We start from the raw sequence: 19637 nt of genomic DNA on the forward strand, positions 1-19637 counted from the left end.
GTGGCCAATGCTACATCAAACTGGACTTCATTCTTGGCAAAATGTGGTAGGCTCGCATTTACCAGCACCCCGCCACATGATAGTGCAACAAATCCACACCCTCTAAACCCATGAATCTGAAAGTTGGCATCATAAAAAAGTACTTTCACACATTGTGGTTTTAGAATCAATTTATTTTAAGAAAACTTTTTTTAAAATTTTTCTTTCATGAATATTTCATTATTCATCACTCTATTTTCTCTGCTGTAGCTAAGCAGAATAGTGCTGAGAAAACAGTTCAAAAGTTATTGTAGAGGATTCAAATCTCCACTGGCAGCTTAAAATCTACAAAATTTTCCCTTTTGTTGTTTAAAGTAAAGGTAAATATTGACTGCATTCTTTGGACTCATACCCAGAATATAGTTGCTGAGGGTGAGAATACAATGTACAAATGTCTGCTCAGGAGGTAAAGAAAGCCAGCACAAAAAAAAAAAAACTGGTCCCAGAAGGCAGAGCAAGCCAGCAAAATAGTTTTGCCATGTAACAGTATTACTGTAGAAGGAGATTCACTGGTATTTTAAATGGTTTTATTTTAAAAGATAAGGAAGAAAGGAAGAGAGAAAGATTCCTTGCCAGTATAAACTTTTGACAATGAACAGCTGCCACTTTATGTGCTTTAATTTTACTGCACCTATTCACTATGCTTCCTTAAAATGATTTAAAGTTTTTGATTTTATAATACTCAGAAACTCAGGTCTTAAAGGCAACACCCAATGGTTAAAATCATTGCTTTAAAAATACTTTTCTAGCTGGGCACAGTGACAAGCGCATGTAGTGTCAGCTACTCAGGAGACTGGGGTGGGAGGATCACTTCAGCCCAGGAGTTCAAGGCTAGCCAGGGAAGCATGGCCGCACCCTGTCTCTGAAAATATAAAAAACAAAATACATTTCTGATAAGAAGCAAAACTAATAGCTGCTTTTCTGTGTTTACAGTGCAGACCTGGGAAGGTGACATTTTTATGTAGCATGAGGTCACAGCCCGACTAGAAACTATTGCAGGGGAGATAAACGGCTGTTGGCTGGCTAGCTTGCTTCTCCTGATGAATATTTACAACAGACTGGCTATAGATGCCAGCGGCTGGCCTTCCCAACAGTGTCCTAATCATTACAGACAACTGAGCAGCCTGCACGGGCCTTTGAAGCAGTGTATTCCCTTACGATTTGACCACGGTAGCCTGTTTCCCTCATGAACAGTAGTGGCCACTATTCCATGACACTCGCGGGATCTCTTCAGCAGCTAGTCATTCATGTCAGCAAATTATATTCCTGCTAGATGCGGAACAGATGGACCAAGGTCCAAGATAACAGCAAACTTGTCCCATTTTTCACAGGGTCATAGGCTCTAGCCAGATTTGAGCATCAAGAGAATAGGTGTGGAAAACACAGATGTGGATGATAAAGTATTTGAGTATCAATCCCAAGGGCTGGGTCACTGCCTACAATTTTAATCCACCTGAAATCTTCAGAATATGCATCCTGAGTGAATTTCTTTATAAGGTCTCTGTCCTTATACCTATGCCCACATTGAAGCAGGACTTCACACTTTGACAAGTGCCAGAGATAGCTCTCACTCCACAATGTCACATGTATTAGGTTACAATAATCTTATGTCTTTATAATTCTATATCTTATATATTACAATTATATACATATATATGACACCCATTATATAATAGATATTTTATGTATTATATATTATCTCTATATAATAGATATTATATATTATGATATATATTTTTTCATATATATTACATTATATATACTATTATATAATATAAAATAATTATATATTATATCTGATATATAATATAGATATATAGTAGATGATATATTATATATCAGATATAATATATTAACACATGTTATATGATACATATATATTTATAATTATATAAATATCTGTAATATATAATATGATATATAAATAATATAAAAATATATAATATATAGATATATTGGGTTATATTATATAACAGACATATATAATAGGCATTATATTTCACATATATGTGAGTGTATATATATATGTGTATATATATGATTCATGGAGACAAAGGCAAAGGATGCCTGTCAGTCATCATACTGCAGAAACTGAATCATACCCTTGGACGTGTTTAGTTTTTCTATTCATAGTCCTTTCTCTTCCCATCTCTTTAGTCAATCTACCTTTCCCTTCCTCATCACAGCCCAAAAAAAAAACTGCTGCCTAGAACCATTCAGCTTTTTCTCTTAACTTATGTTTTCTACTGAGTAAAACTAAAGTTTAGGAGCTATCTGTACAGTAAGTTGAGTTCATTCTACCATGTACATGCAAGTGTGTCAGCAAACCCAGAAAGAGCATGTCATGTGCTTGCCATGACATTCACCTCTCCCCCTTATATAGACATGATAATGATCCATTTATGGGCACTTACGATGTGCTAGGCACTTCACTTTAGTGCTTCATGTGCATCACTGTTTTATACAGTCTTCTAAGGTAGATATCATTATGCTCAGTTTCAGTTCACAAATAAGACAGCTTCTAAGAGTAAACAGCACAACTTAGGTTCTGAGTTGAAAAAAATAGGATATATGCCTGTGTCTGGCCCCAAAGCTTGGCCTGTCTGTAAAACCTCTATTGCTTCTGACAACAGGCATTGAACAGATGGCTAGTGAGGGAGATGCTGGGGCACAGCCCAGGGTAGGGGAAAGTTCACCTACCTGTGAAGGGAGAAATCCCAACTTTGACTACATTTATAGAAGAACTAGGTACCAGAGGGACTCTCAAATCACAGACTCAGAATTGGCAATAAATTTAGAGAATGTTTCTCAGGTACCATGAGGTACTTTCCCAAGATAACACAATTAATTAGTGACAAAACTAGAATAAGAAGCCAGTCTTGTGAGTCCTTTTTTTCTTTTTTTTTTTTTTTCTTTTTTTTTTTTGAGACAGAGTTTTGCTCTTGTTGCCAGGCTGGAGTGCAATGGCATGATCTTGGCCCACTGCAACTTCCGCTTCCCAGGTTCAGGCGATTCTCCTGCCTCAGCCTCCCAAGTAGCTGGGATTACAGGCATGCGCCACCACACCCAGCTAATTTTTGTACTTTTAGTAGAGACGGGGTTTCACCATGTTGGTCAGGCTGGTCTCGAACTCCTGACCTCAGGTGATCCGCCCACCTTGGTCTCCCAAAGTGCTGGGATTGTCAACTACACTTATGTCTTCTGAGGTCATGAGAGGATACATGTTGCTCATCTAAGTCTTCTAAGTCTTATGTATTCTAAGTGTTGCCTCTGGGGAAATAAAACTTCATATTCCTCTCCCTGCTTCTGGAGAAAGTAAAGGGGGCAGGGTAGAGAAGAAAGGATAACACTTGAAATACATGAAGCTTTTTTTAGCAGAGCACATTAATAAATCTTAAGCTATGTAAAGTGTGAATGAGGGAGGAGGTGGTAAGTGCTAGAGCTAAAATGCTCTTCATAATAATATCAGGATTTTTTTTTATCACAACTGGGAGACAGAGAAGCAGCAGGAGAGAAAGCTGAACAATGTCATGAGACTCTGAAATCTAAGTTGGTGGAAATGGAGAAGGGACTTTCAGAGGACCAGAAAAGCTAGTACTCAAGTTAGAATATTTTCTAAACAGCGCTGCAACATGAGCACATGATTACTTCAATATCCAGTAAAATCTACCACACATAGTTGTAGATATTTGCTTGTGCAAGTTGCTTCTTGTTGTCTCGTTGTTATGGTTTGAACGCATGTGTACTTTCAAATTTCATATATTCAAACCTATCACCAAGACAATGGAATTAGAAGGCAGGGTCTTTGGGAGGTGATTAATATCCTTAAAAAAGAGGCTGCAGAGAACATTTGTCTTTTTTTTTTTTTCTTTTTCTTTTTTTTTTTTTTTTTTTTTGCCTTTCTGCTCTTCCACCTTGTGAGGACACAGCAACAAGGTGCCCTCTTGGAAGCAGAAAGCAGCCCTCACCAGACATCAAATTTGCCAGCACATTGATCTTGGACTCCCCACCCTTCAGAACTGTGAGACATTGCTGTTGTTCATAACTTACCCCGTCTATGGTATTTTGTTATAGCGGGAGAAATGGACTAAGATACTCTTACAAGTGAATTTTGGAAGAAAGAAAGAGTCATGTCTGAACTTTAGGTCAACGCTGGATCAGAGATAAACAAATAGCCATTAGTTACAGAATGAAGTATTCAACAAATACTAGGAGAAAGTATTTGTAGAAATTTTCGGGGGAAAAAAACCCAACAGAACAGAACACAGAATGGGGGATGAAGAAACGTAATCTTAGAATCAAAGAGTGGGTGGCTTCTGCTGACATCTAGATTATAGAAGATTCTTCAACAGTGTTGTCTTCTTTCCTCTTCATTCTCTCAAAGGAGTCAATAACTTTTCCACCACACAAGAGGCAAACCATGTGGAAGGTTATAGAATTCCACCAGATTTTAATTGTGAGGTTGTAGGGTAGGTAGGTGTTAATTTTTCTCCTAAAATTAGAATGATTTTCCCTGGGTTTTATTATTGGATTCCATGCTCTGTTGTAAGAATATTTTAATGCAAATGAACTAAAATTGTATAATTTTTTGCTGTCATCTTTCATCCAAAGCACATAAAATTCCTAAGTTTCACTCAAAGTTCTAGCAGTACATTGTAAATTTCTTAAAGTACTGTAGATAACTATAGAAAATGTTGTACTTCACTATGCTAAGAAAATATTTTTTAAACAAAATTTTCTGTTTATTCTATTTTTAGAAAATAATCAGTTAAATTGACTTTCTCACCTCTAGACACTTCTTGGAGAACCATGAAAACAAATTCAAGGCAGAATAGTGACCTTCCTTGAGTCCCTTTAATTCATCATCCGCATCTGTGTCTCCATTCTGATGCAAGTAGATGGAAGTTTTGCCTTGGTCATTCCTAGCTGTTAATTGAAAACACTCTTGTTATCTTTTCTAAAATCAAGTTATGTTCTTGAGATTGTATTTATTTTAAAAAAATTCTGAAACTCAATTTCTTACTAATTCATATTAGCTTTTTTTAAATGAACTTGTACCATATTCTCCGTAGAGTTAATATCTTGGTTGGAACCTTTCCACTCAAGAAATAAACGGTCCAGTGAAGAAAGTAATATGCCATTATCATCCTTATGCTTTGAAAATCTGTAGAATTTTGGAACTAGAAAAAACAACTGAGACAATTGAGTTCTAGAGAAGTTAAGTGACTTACCTTGGGTTACACAGACAACTAGTAATAGAAGGCAGAACACACAGTATCATAGAAACTTGGGTTTATGAGATTTTGAAGGGCAGTCCAGTCTCTCAAATACATTTTTAAAGAGAGGCTTGCACATAGTGAACATTTAACAAATAGAAATTAAATGAATGTAGAAATGGACATACTGACCAGCCTTGTAATTACTCAGCTTCTGCTTAGAAGCCATAAGGAAAACTCCCAATAAAAGCATTTTCTAAATTTGAAATATAACTGAATAAAAATCTTTCTGATAGAAGCAAAAAAAGAGCCAAGGGGGTAAGGAATAGGGTGTGTGTGTGTGTGTGTGTGTGTGTGTGTGTGTGTGTGTTTAAATAAAACATTTTTTATTGTGGTCAAAAACGCATACAAAATTTTTCATCTTAATCATTTTTAAGTGTGCAGCTCAGCAGCATTAAGTACATTCACACTTTTGTGTAACCATCACTGCCATCCATCTCCAGACCTCTTTTTATCTTGCAAAGCTGAAACTCTATACCCATTAAACAATAACACCCCATTTCTCTTTCTCCCAGTCCCTGGAAAACACTAATTAACTTTCTGTCTATGAATTTGACTACTTTAGGTACCTCAGATAAATGGAATTACACAGTATTGGTCTTTTCATGATTGGCTTATTTCACTTTATATGTCTTCAAGGTTCATCCACATTGCAGCATACAACAAGATTCCCTTTCTTTTTAAGACTGAATGATTCATCTATTAATTCCACATTTTAGCTATCATGAATAATGCTGCTATGAACATGGGGGTACAGATATCTCTTCAAGATTTTGCGTTCAATTCTGGCTAAATATCCAGAAGGAGAATTGTTGAATCACATGATAATTCTGTTTTGAATTTTTTAAGGAACTACCACACTGTTTTCCACACAGTACCTGCCCCACTTTACATTTTGACCAATAGTGCACAAGAGTTCCAGTATCTCCACACCTTCATCAACGTATGTTTTTTGTATTTTTGATAGTAGTCATCCTAATGGGTGTAAGGTGATATCTCACTATGTTTTTTATTTTCACTTTTCTAATAATTAATGATGTTCGGCATCCTTTCATGTGCTTACTGATCATTTGTTTGTATCGTCTTTGGAGCAATGTCTGTTAAAGTTATTTGCCTATTTTTAATCAAGTTGTTTGTTGTTATTGTTGAGTTCTCTCTATATTCTGGATATTAATCCCTTATCAGACATATACTTTGCAAATATTTTCTCTCGTTTTGTGGGTTGCCTTTTTCCTCTGTTAATTAAGTCTTTTGAGGCCAAAAGTTTTTAATTTTTATGAAGATCAATTTGTTGTTGTTTTTGTTTTGTTGCTTAGGCCTTTGGCGTTATATCTAAAAAATTGCCAAACTCAGTGTTATAAAGACTTTGTCCTGTGTCATCTTTTATGTTTAGGCTTTTGATCCATTTTGAGTTAATTTTTGCATACAGTGTTATGTAAAGGTCAACATTCATTATTTTGCAATGTAGTCATATAGTTTTCCCAGGACTCTATGTTGAAAATACTAACCTTTCCCCCATTGAATTGTCTTGGCAACCTTATCAAAAGTCATTTGACCATATATGTGAGGATTTATTTCTGGGCTCTCTATTCTGTTCCATTGGCCTATATGTCTGTCTTTATGCCAGCACCACTCTGGTTTGATTACTATGGCTTTTTAGTAAGTTTTGAAATCAGGAAGTATAAGTCTCCCACTTTCTTTTTAAAGATTATTTTAGCTATTTATCATCTCTTAGGATTCCATGTAAATTTTAGGATAAGCTTTTCTCTTTCTGCCCCAAAAGAAGTCATTGGGATTTTGATAGGGATTGTATTGAATTTGTATACCACTTTGGGTAACATTGACATCTTATCAATTTTAAGTCTTTTAATCCGTGAATGTAAAATGTCTTTCTATTTATTTATTCTTTAATTTATTTCAGCAATGTTTCACAATTTTCTCTCTCTTTTACTTCCTAGATTAATACTTAAGCATTTTATAATTTTTGAAGCTATTGTAAATGAAATTTTATTAATTTCCTCTTCAGATTGTTTATTGTTAGTGTGTAGAAATGCAAGTGATTTTTGTTTATTTTTGTTTCCTGCTACTTTGCTGAATTCATTTCTTATTTTAACAATTTTATTAGGTGAAATCTTTAGAATTTTCCACGTATAAAATCATGCCATCTGTAAACAGAGATACTTTTACTTCTTCGTTTCCAATTTAAATGTCTTTTTACTTCTTTTTCTTGCCTTATTGCTCTGGCTAGAACTTCCAGTACTATGTTGAATAGAAATGGCAAACATAGGCATCCTTTCCTTGTTTCTGATCTAAGAGGAAAAGCTTTTAGTCTTTCACCATTGAGTATGATGTTTGCTGTGAGTTTTTTCAAATATGATTTTTATTATGTTGAGGTAGTTTTGTTATATTTCTAGTTTGTTGATTGTTTTTAAAATCACAAAATGGTGCTAAATTTTGTTAAAGGCCCTTTCTGCATCAATTGAGATAACTATGTAATTTTTCCTTTATTCTGTTAATGTGGTATATTACATTGATCAATTTTCACATGTTAGACCATCCTTGCATTCCAGGAATAAATTCCATTTGATCATGGTGTATAATCTCTTTAGTATGCTGTTAAATTTAGTTTGCTAGTATTTTGTTAAAGATTTTGCATCAACGTTCATAAAGGATATTGCTTTGTAGTTTTCTTTTCTTGCAGTGTTTTTGTCTGGCTTTTGTATCAGGACAATGCTGGCCTCACAGAATTAGTTAGGATGTAATTCCTCCTATATGATATTTTTCAAAAGTTTGAGAATTGGTATTACTTCTTCTCTAAATGTTTGGTACATTTCCCCAGTGATGCCATCAGGCCCAGCGTTTTCTTTATTGGGATTTTTTATTGCTAAGTCAGTCTTCTTACTAGTTATAGGCATATTCACGTTTTCTAATTCTTCATGCTTCAGTCTTGGTAGGTTTTGTGTTTCTAAGAATTTATAAATTTCTTCCAGGCTATTTAATGTGTTAAAATTATTCATAGTACTCTCATAATCCTTTTAATTTCTGTAACATCAATAATAATCCTTTAATTTCTGATTTTAGTAATTTGAGTCTTCTTTTTCTTAGTTTATCTAGCCAAAGGTTTGTCAGTTTGTTGATACTTTTGAAGAACCAACTTTTGGTTATGCTAATTTTCTCTATTATTAAAAAACTTTTCTGCTCTAATCTTTATTATTTGTTTCTTCCTGCTAGCTTTGGGTTCAGTGTGTTATTTTCTTTCTTAAATTATTATAGATTTAAATTGTTTATTTGAGATTTTTCTCAAATGTAAGTGTTTATATCTACAAATTTCCCCCTCAGCACTGTTTTTGCTGCATTCAATAAGTTTTGGTATGTTTTGTTTTCATTTTCATTTATCTCAAGATATTTTCTAATTTCCCTTGTAATTTCTTCTTGGATGCATTGGTTAAGTGTGTTTTTCCACAAATTCATGAATTTTCCAATTTTTCTCTCTGTTATTGATTTCTTCCTTCATCCCACTATAGTTAGGAAAGAGGCTCTCTTAATACATTCGTGCTGCTATAACAGAATACCACAGACTGGGTAATTTACAAAGAACAGTTTTGGAAGGTGGGAAGTCCAATATCAGGTGCCAGAATCTTATGAATGTCTTCTTGCTACATTCTAACATTGTGGAAGAGGGAAGCACAAAAGGTGGATGAACACTGTCCTCACACGGCATAAGAGCAGAAGAAAACCCACTCCTGCCATTTTTGTAACAGCATTTTGTAACAGCATGAGGGGAGAGTTCTCCCAAAAGCCCCACTTCTCAACATGGCCACAAGTTCCTAACACATAAATTTGAAGAACATATTCAGACCATCGAAGATACTTTATATTATATCTCTATTTTTAAATCTATTGAGACTTAATTTCTGATCTATCATAGGTCTCTCCTGAAGAATGTTCCATATGAACCTGAGAAGAAGGTTAATTCTGCTATTGTTGAATAAAGTGTTCTGTATACGTCTGTTAGATCTGGTTGGCTAATTGTGTTGTTCAAGTCTTCTATTTTCTTATTCATCTTCTATCTGGTTGTTCTATCCATTGTTGACAGTGAGCTATTAAAGTCTTCAACCATTATTGTAAATCTACTTCTCCCTCCAATTCTGTTTTTGTTTCATATATTTTGATGGTCTGTTAGTAAGTGTAAAATTATTGTATCTTTTTGCTGTATAGAAATTTCTATTAAAATATAATGTCCTTCTTTGTTCCTTGTAATTGTTTTAATCTGAAGTCAATTTTGCCAGATGTAAGTATAGCCACTCCTGCTCTCTTGTGGTCACAAGTTGCATTGACTATCTTTTCCCATCATTTTACTGTTAACCTATTCATATCTCTGGATCTAAAGTGAATCACTTGATGATAGCATATAGCTGGATCATGTGTGGGTTTTTTTAAAATTTATTCTGCCAATCTCTGTCTTTTCATTGGATAGTTTAATCTATTTATATTTAAAGCACTTACTGATAACAATAAACTGATTTTAGTCATTTTGCTATATTTTTCTATATACCTTATAGCTTTTTTCACCCTCATTTCCTGCATTACTGTCTTCTTTTGTGTCTAGTTGATTTTTATATTGAAACGCTGTAATTTCCTTCTAATTTCCTTTTGTATATATTCTATAGCCATTTTTGTGATTGCTGTGGGGATTACATTTAACATCCTCAAGTTATAATGCTCTCATTTGAATTTATATCAGCCTAACTTTACTAACATACAAAACCTCTGCTCCTATACAGCTCCATCCTCACATCCTTTCAGTTATTGATGCACAAATTACATCTTTATACATTGTGTGTCCAAAAGCATAATTGTTTTATGCATCAATTTTATAAACTACATAAAAAACAAAATGTGGAACTACAAATCAAAGTTTCCATAATACTAGCTTTTAGACTAGTAATTTTTTAAAATGTTAGTCTCTTAAATCATGTAGAAAACAAAAAGTAGAGTTACAAACCAAAGTTAAGATAATACTAACTTTTATAATTGCCCAGATATTTACCTTTACTGAGATCTTTGTTTCTCCGTACAGCTTCCAGTTACTGTCTTGAATATTCTCAAGTGCACATGGAACATTTCATTTCAACCTGCAAGACTCCTTTTAGTTTTTCTTGTGGGACATGTCTAGTGGTAATGAATTCTCTCAGCTTTTGTTTATCTGGAAACATCTTCATTTCTCTCTCACTTTTGAAGAACAGTTTTAAATGTTTCTGAAGGACTTTGGCTTCTCATGGTTTGATTATAATGTGTCTCAGTGTGGGTCTCTTTGAGTTCCTACTAGTAACATTTTTGAGCTTGATAAATGTTTACATTTATGTCTTTTATCAAATTTGGAAAGTTTTCAGCTATTCTTTCTCTGAATATTCTCTGCTTATCTTTCTCTCCTTCTAGGACTTCCACAACATGTATGCTGGTCTGATGGTGTCCCACAGATCCCTTAGGACCTTTTCACTTTTCTTCCAATAGTCTTATCTTCAAGTTCCTTGATTATTTCCTAGGCTTGCTCAAATCTGTTTTTGAATCCCTTCAATACATTTTTTATTTCATCCAATCTTTGACAAACCTGACAAAAAACAAGCAATGGGGAAAGGACTCCCTATTCAATAAATGGTGCTGGGATAACTGGCTAGCCATATGCAGAAGATTGAAACTGAACCCCTTGCTTACACCATGTACAAAAACCAACTTAAGATGGATTAAAGACTTAAATGTAAAACCCAAATATATATATAAAACAAACCTGGAAAACAACCTAGGCAATAGTATTTTGGCCATAGGAACTGGCAAAGATTTCATGATGAAGACTCCAAAAGCCATTGCAGCAAAAGCAAAACTTGACAAATGGGATTTAAGTAAAGAGTTTCTGCACATCAAAAAAAAACTATCAATAAACAGACAGCCTGCAGAATGGGAGAAATTATTTGCAAACTATGCATCTGACAAAGGTCTAATATCCAGCATCTATGAAGAACTTAAACAAATTTACAAGAAAAAAACAACCTCATTAAAAAGTGGGCAAAGGACATGAACAGATACTTTTTTAAAGAAGACATACATGCGGCCAACAAGTATATTTTTAAAAAGTTCATTATCACTGATCATTAGAGAAATGCAAATCAAAACCACAGTAAGGTACCATCTCACACCAGTCAGAATGGTTATTATTAAAAATCAAAAAATAACAGATGCTGCAGAGGTTGTAAAGGAAAAGGAACGTATACACTAGTGGTGGGAGTGTAAATTAGTTCAGCCATTGTGGAAATCAGAGTGGTGATTCCTCAAAGAACTAAAAACAGAACTATCATTTGACCCAGAAATCCCATTACTGGGTATATACCCAAAGAAATATAAATCATTCTATCATAAGGACACATGCACGTATATGTTCACTGCAGTACTATTCACAATAGCAAAGACATGGAATCAATCTAAATGCTTATCAATGGTAGATTACATTTTTAAGATGTGGTATATAAACACTGTGGAATATTATGTAGCCATAAAAAAGAACTAGGTCATGTTCTTCGGAGGAACATGGATGGAGTTAGAGGCCATTATCCTTGGCAAACTAACATAAGAACAGAAACCCAAATATTGATTGTTCTCACTTATAAGTGGGAGCTAAATTATGAGAACAGATAGACACAAAAGAGGGGAACATCAGACACTGGGGACTACCTGAGAGTGGAGGATGGGAAGAGGGAGAGGAGCAGAAAAAAATAACGATTTTGTACTAAGTTTATTACCTGGGTGATAAAATAATCTGTACAACAAACCCCAATGGCATGAATTTACCTATATAACAAACTTGTACATGTGCCCCTGAACCTAAAATAGAAGTTTTTTAAGAATTAAAGTATTTTCATTTCAGTTATGATACTTTTTAGCTCCAAAATTTTTTAGTTTTTTTTTTTTTACATTTTCTATTTATCAATATTTTCATTCTGTTCATACATTGTTGTGTTTACTTTTCCTAGATCTTCTTTTAAGTCCTTGAGCATCTTTATCAGAGTTGCTTTAAAGTATTTGTCTAGTAAGTTCACCATCTGGATTTTCTCGGGGTTTCTTTTTTTAAAAAATGGGAGCCACATTTTCCCATTTTTTAATATGCTTGGTGATGTTTCTTGCTGAAAAATGAACAACTGGATTATAATGAAGTAATTCTGAAAAGAAGTTTCTCCTCCTTTCCCAGGGTTTGCTAATTTGGGTTTTTTTTTTTAAATTATTTTATTTTTGATTGTTATAGACTGTCTGTGAGGGATGAGCCTGAGGTGTTAGCATTTTCTCAGGTCTTTTGAGCCTGCACCTGTCCCTAGGCATGACAGTAACTCTCTGAATTTCTCTGTATATGTGGTTACTTTTGAATGTCTAAGATTTTAAATATCTGGCTCCCCAAACCAGATTACAATGAAGGGATAGCACATTGAGGGTAGAATATCAAAAGAGTGTTGACCCTTTAAATCCTCTGAAAGTTGATTCATCTTTGGGGGAGAGCCTTGCAATGGAGTGGGGAGGGTGTAACAATGGCTGCCTACGTATGTGTCTGCATCTCCAAGATCGAAAATAGCAATCATGGATCAGATCATAGATCCTCAATTTATGAAGGACAAGGCTTTGAGGCCTACCTGGCTCCCACAATGGGTATGGAGGTGTTGCCTGCCCTTGGGGTGGAGCGTGGGAGATGGGTAGCTGCTTCTCTGCTAAAAGCTGAACTTACCCACAGTTTGTCATCCAAACCTTCCCCTGGAAGTTGTAAGCCTTCAAATAGATTCTAAAGTTCCAAAAGTTAGATCAGATAGGTTTTGCCAGTGCAGTTGTTGTCTGGGTAGGAAGACAGATTCCTGGTGCTTCCTGCTCTACCATCTTCCCAGAATCCTCAACATAATCCAGTTTTATAAAACTGGGGAACCAACCCTAACCCAAAAAAGAATTTAAACCTCTCCTCCATCGAGTCTTCCTCTGCAGAGCAGAGGATCCACTGTTGGTGTCCCTGTGGCCCAGCTGGAAGGTGAGGGAAGTAATACAGTGACAGAGAGGGAGAAGTCTACAGTGAAAGAGTAGTGACTCCAGAGAAAAGAGCCCAAGAGACTCCCAGGCCACCATCAGCAGGCTTGCAAATTAAAACAGTGTTCAGTTAAAAAGGACAATGCAAGACCCGGCTAAGGGAGTAAGGAGCTAGAGAAGGAGAAGCATGACAAGATTTTCCAGTGGCTAGTAGGAAACAAGGCTCAAATATTCCCTGAGCTGGAGTCTCACTGTTCTCATGGCTTTTTACCTGGTGCCCCTACCCTCAGATATGGATGTAAGGAAAGAGTTTTAAAAGATTATGCTAAAAGGATACTAAATATACAACTTGATAGTCATTGCAATTAGTTGCGCTCTTCATTCAACCTCTCATTCCAGCTGCTTGATAATCTCTGGGATCCTACATCTGTACTTATCGTGTCAGCCGGTCCACACAGCTTGCTGTCACACTTCAGTTCCATAAATGGCTGCCTACAGAGGAAAGCTTCACATGTGCCTAAAAACTCCCTCCAGATCGTCATCAGCCCGTATTCAATCACAAGAAGATCTTTCAATCTGAAACTCCAGATATATTAATATCTACAGCTGTACAAGCCAGCCCAGTTCTGGGAAGGAAGGAAGGAAGGGAATGTGTGAAGACAAGAGTGAGTGGTGGGTGGGGAGGACTGTTCTGTATATGTTCCTATCACTTTAGTAGCTCATCAAAGAGAGCAAACGTCAGCACTTCTTGATTTGGTTTTGACTACCCCAAATTTCTACAATTACAGATTCTTGTTTTAAGTCCTGGTAAAACCTTTTCCCTTGGGGCTAGGGAAATGTGCGAAGGAAAGAATAATACTGGAAGAGTGATTTGTTAGGTGTTCAATGGTGCTACATCTTTATAAGCAACAGCTCTCCCTACCTCCACCTATTTGTGCCCTCCCAACACCCAGATACCAGCCAATCTGGAAATGAGGAAAAACACTACAAAAGAGGAGAAGCAGACTCAGCCCCTCTTTAGGGACCTTGGTGCCAGCTACAAAGGAAAGGCCACTACAGAGGTAAAAAAAAAAAATCTTTCTCCTAACTTTGCCATCCACTCCCCCATCATGCTCTTAAGACTTAAAGCCACAAGTCAACAGAGCTTCTCCACATTGTTCTTTTTCCCTTTTCATTCGGATTCCAAAATAATCAGAGAAACTCCACATCACCTTCTCACTCCACAGGAGATGAACCATGCAGTTTGGTAAAATTCTTTTGCATCCTGCAATCAGATTTCTATTTCTCCTCTTTTCCTCTGATTTAGCTTTCATTTCTTGGACAATAATGGTTAGAAAGTTGCCTCAGTAACAAGCCTTGGCATTTCTCACAAAGTCCAAATTGGTAACTTCCACTGAAGAGCCCAGTGGCTAATCCCAAATGTGCTCTCTAATTTATGCTCTGTCTGATCCAAAACTGCTCTGTGAATTTCCCACTGTCATGTTCCTGCAGTTCAGTCATTTTGTAGAAGCACATGATCCTTAGGATCCCAGCAGTATATGGCACTGCTGCAAAAATTATTTTTATCTCTGGCTGCTCTGTGATGACTCAGAAAATATATAAGACACAGATGAGAAGATAACAAAATTGTGTTTCCAGAGGTATATTATAGTGGCCTGTTATGCAATCCCCTCCAAAAAAGAAAAAAGACCTGTATTCACTTTATCCACACGATGGTGCTAGCCTCAAAAAAATTGCCCTTCTCAGTCTTGCAAGAAAAATGAAAACAGTTCCACTTTCCTCTCATTAATGGCAAAGCTGTACACTGTAGCCAAGGCATCACTTTTCTAGGGGGACGTTAATTCTGTAAGTAAGCACCTAAAATAGATGGGTTCATCCTAATCCCCTTCCCCACTCCACTTCCCAGGGAGATAAAACAGAACAAAATCACTGTTCTTTTCAACTCACTGATTCAATCATTTTAGCAACCCTGGGGCGTAAGAGTGATTCATGCTGGGCTTTTGGATGTGTGCAATCTTGGCACAGACCCTTACTATGCCTCAGAGGGAGCTGAGTGACTTGGGAGTGTGTGGGGGAGCACTAGTCAACCAGCAGTCTAAGGTTCCTCTTTGGGTTCTAATAAGTGCTGCTGGGAATGAAAGAAGATGGGAGCACCAGACATTTCACTGGGGTCACTGAATGAAAAAAGTGGATTCAACGTGGGCGCCTTCCAGGCTAATGGGCAAAGAAAACTAGGAAGTCTGTTTTGGGCTTCTCAACTCAAAATTATGCTCTCCACCTGTCTAATGACCCAGTTTCACCAGCTGCCTCTTCTTTTAAGGGAATTTAAATCTTTCACTTAAATGTTTTAAAAGCTCAGGGTAATCTTGTTAAGCATGCTAAATAGTGCTTAGGTAACATTAAGATGCCAAATGGAACCAATTACCAGGTGTATAAACAAACAATTTTTAAAAGCCTGAAACCTGTCAAAACCAAAAAGGACTCAACTTTAGAAAGGGAGAACCAACTGAAGCTCTTTAATGGCTCCAAGTAAGCCCTTACCTGAAGCTGATACTAAGAACAATGATAGCCATGAGCAGTGATATGGGTCCAAAATGTCTTCAGATCTGGCCCTGGACACTGGCAGCTTGATGACGCCTGTGATTTGGGAACTAGCACAAGGCACCACTTACCGTTACACCCAAGCATCCCCCTCTGGCCTGCCATGTACTTTTGACGCTTTTACATGTTTAAACCCTCCAACTTGAGACCAGCTGCTAAGAATATTATTTCTATAACTTCTATCGTAAAGTATGCATTCTAACTGAGAAGGAAGAAACGACTGAAGGAAAAAATTCTTATTAGGATGAATGAGTTCATTAGATTCGCTCATTTATCAGAATAACAAGGAGGTGGAACGTGAGGAGATGGCATGTAGGAGAACTAAATGTCAACAAAGAACAAACAGTTTGACACTCATAAGTTCTGGGAGAAAAATGACCTGGGAGACGGCAACGATGAGTTTGAAAGGACTTTTCTATTTATCCCAGATCAGACATAAAAATGATGATTCACATGTTCAAAAAAATTTACAGATGCACTCACTTCAGCTCACACCGGGTTTTTTGTTTTGATGTGCAGTTGTTGCAAATATTTTAAATTCTGAAAATGTCATTTAAAGCCCAGATATAGGGCTTCTCTTTAAAAAGTAAAAAGGTTTTTTTCCCATAAGTTCGATTGGTTTAATTTTTAACTCCCAAAATAAGTGAAAATGTGGTTGTCTTTCTCTATTTGTCTTATTTCACTTAATGTCTTTGAGTTTCACCCATGTTGTTAAAAATGACAGGATCTCATTCTTTTAATGGCTGAATAGTACTCCATAGTATATATGTATCACACTTTCTTTATCAGTTTGTCTGTGGATGGACACCTAGGCTGCTTCCAAATCTTGGCTATTGTGAATAGTGTTCAATAAACATAAGAGTGTAGATATTTCTTCAATACTTTGGTATATACCTAGCAGTGGGATTACTGGGTCATATGGTAGTTCTATTTTTAGTGTTTTGAGAAACTTCCAAACTGTTCTCCATAGTGGATATACTAATATACATTCCCATCAACAGTGTACAAGGGTTCTTTTTTCTCCATATTGTCGCCAGCATTTGTTATTGTCTGTCATTTGGATAACTGGGGTGAGATTATATTTCCTGTAGTTTTGATTTGCAGTTCTCTGATGATCAGTTATGTTGAGTACATTTTCATATGCCTGTTTGCCATTTGTACGTCTTCTTTTAAGAAATGTTTATTCATATATTTTGCCCATTTTTAATTGGATTGTTAAAATGTTTTCCTATAGAGTTGTTTGAGCTCCTTATATATTCCAGCTGTTAATCGCTTGTCACATGAGTAGTTTGCAAATGTTTTCCCCCATTCTGTGGGTTGTCTCTTCACTTCGTTGAATTTTTCCTTTGCTCTGTAGAAGCTTTTTAACTTGATGTGATCCCATTTGTCCACTTTTGCTTTAGTTGCATGTGCTTGTGAGATATTACTCAAGAAATTTTTGCCCAGACAAATGTCCTGGAGAGTTCCCTAATGTTTTCTTTTAGTAGTTTCATAGTTTGGGATTTTAGATTTAAGACTTAATCCATTTTGATTTGATTTTTGCATATAGCAAGAGATAGGGATCTAGTTTTATTCTTCTGAATATGGATATCCAGTTTTTCCAGCACCATTTATGAAAAGACTGTCTCTTCCCCCGTGTATGTTCTTGGCACCTTTGTCAAAAATGAGTTCACTGTAGAGGTATGGATATATTTCTGGGTTCTCTATTAGGTTCCATTGCTCTGTGTGTCTGCTTTTATGCCAGTATCATACAGTTTTGGTTACTATAGCTCTAATTTGAAGTCAAGCAATGGGATTCCTCCAGTTTTGTTCTTTTTGCTCAGGATGGCTTTGACCATTCTGGGTCTTTTGTGGTTCCATACAAATTTTAGGATTTTTTTTTTTTTTTCCTGTGGTGAATGTCATTGGTATTTTGATAGAGATTGCATTGAATCTGTAGATTGCTTTAGGTAGTATGGACATTTTAACAATATTGATTCTTCCAATCCATGAACATGGAATACCTTTCTATTTTTTTGTGTCCTCTTCAATTTAATCAGTATTGTACAGTTCTTTGTTTTTTTCTTGTCTTTTTTTTTTTTAGATGGAGTTTTGCTGTTGTTGCCCAGACTGGAGTGCAATGGTGTGATCTCAGCTCACCGCAACCTCCACCTACCAGGTTCAAGTGATTCTCCTGTCTCAAGCTCCCTAGTACCTGGAATTACAGGCATGCACCACCACGCCCAGCTAATTTTGTATTTTTAGTAGAGACGGGGTTTCTCCATGTTGGTCAGGCTGGTCTTGACCTCAGGTGATCTGCCTGCTTCGGCCTCGCAAAGTGCTGGAATTACACACATGAGCCACCATGCCCAACCCAATCAGTATTGTATAGTTTTCATTATTAAGATCTTTCACTTCTTTGGTTAAGTTTATATCTAGGTATTTTATTTATAGCTATTGTAAATGGTATTGTTTTCTTGATTTCCTTTTCAGATTGTTCACTATTGGCATATAGAGATGTTACTGATTCTTGTATGTTGATTTTGTAGTCTGTACTTTTAATGAATTTGTTCCAGTTCTAATAGATTTTTTGGCAGATTTTTTAGGTTTTTCCAAATATGAGATTACATCATCCACAAACAAGCAGAATTTGACTTCTTCCTTTGAATTTGCAGGCCCTTTTCTTTCTTTCTCTTGTCTGATGGCTCTAACTAGGAACTTCTAGTACTATGTTGAATAACAATAGTGAATGCGACATCCTTGTCATGTTCCAGATCTTAGAGGAAGATTTCAGTTTTTCCTCATTCAGTGTTATACTAGCTGTGGATCTATCATATACGGCTTTTATTGTGTTGAGGTATTTTCTTCTATACCCAGGTTTTTTTAAGGTCTTTTTCATAAAGGGATGTTGAATTTTATCAAATGCTTTTTCAGCATCAATTGAAATGATCATGACTTTGTCCTTCATTCTGTTGATATAGTGTATCATGCTGATTGATTTGCACATGTTGAATCATCTTTGCATCCCTGGGATAAATCCCACTTGGTCGTAATGAATGATTTGTCTAATGTGTTGTTGAATTTGGTTGGCTACTATTTTGCTGAGGATTTTCACATCACTGTTTATCAGTGATATTGGCCTGTAGTTTTCTTTTTTTGATGTGTCTTTGATTTTGGTATCAGGGTAATACTGGCCTTGTAGAATGAGTTTGGAAGTATTCCCACCTCCTCAATTTTTCAGAATAGTTTGAGTAGAATTGGTTTTAAATGCTTGGTAGAATTCAGCAATTATGGCATCAGGTCCAAGACTTTTCTTTGCTGGAAGATTTCTGATTATGGTTTTGATCTTGTTACTTGTTATTGGTCTGTTCAGGTTTTGAATTTCTTCATGATTCAATCTGGGTAGGTTGTATTTGTCTAAGAATTTACCCATTTCTTCTAGGTTTTCCAATTTATTGGCATAAAGTTGCTCATGGTAGCCTGTAATTATCCTTTGAATTTTTGTGGTATTGGTTGTAATTTCTCCTTTTTCATCTCAGAATTATTTTTTTTATTAGGGTCTTCTCTCTTTTTTTCTTAGTCTGGCTATAAGTTTCTTGGTTTTGTTTATCTTTTCAAAAAACAAACTTTTCATTTCATTGATCTTATGTGTATTTTTATTTAAATTTCATTAGTTTCTGTTAAGATTTT

General features: G+C 35.9%; 1 protein-coding gene and 1 long non-coding RNA gene across 2 annotated transcripts in view; one reads left to right on the forward strand and one right to left on the reverse strand.

The window, feature by feature from the left end:
- Positions 1 to 14321, forward strand: part of TMCO5A (transmembrane and coiled-coil domains 5A) — a 63813-nt gene extending 49492 nt beyond the window's left edge. The window contains exons 13-14 of the transcript XR_012091454.1: positions 12610 to 12679; positions 13767 to 14321. The gene's annotated coding sequence lies outside the window, so the exon portion shown is untranslated. The remainder of the gene's footprint in view (positions 1 to 12609; positions 12680 to 13766) is intronic.
- The window catches only part of LOC103245872 (uncharacterized), an 89946-nt gene continuing 74429 nt past the window's right edge, over positions 4121 to 19637 (reverse strand). The window contains exon 5 of the long non-coding RNA XR_005244274.2: positions 4121 to 4965. This is a non-coding gene — a long non-coding RNA (uncharacterized lncRNA). The remainder of the gene's footprint in view (positions 4966 to 19637) is intronic.

This window comes from Chlorocebus sabaeus, chromosome 26 (assembly GCF_047675955.1).
Source record: "Chlorocebus sabaeus isolate Y175 chromosome 26, mChlSab1.0.hap1, whole genome shotgun sequence".
NCBI classification, from domain to species: domain Eukaryota; kingdom Metazoa; phylum Chordata; class Mammalia; order Primates; family Cercopithecidae; genus Chlorocebus; species Chlorocebus sabaeus.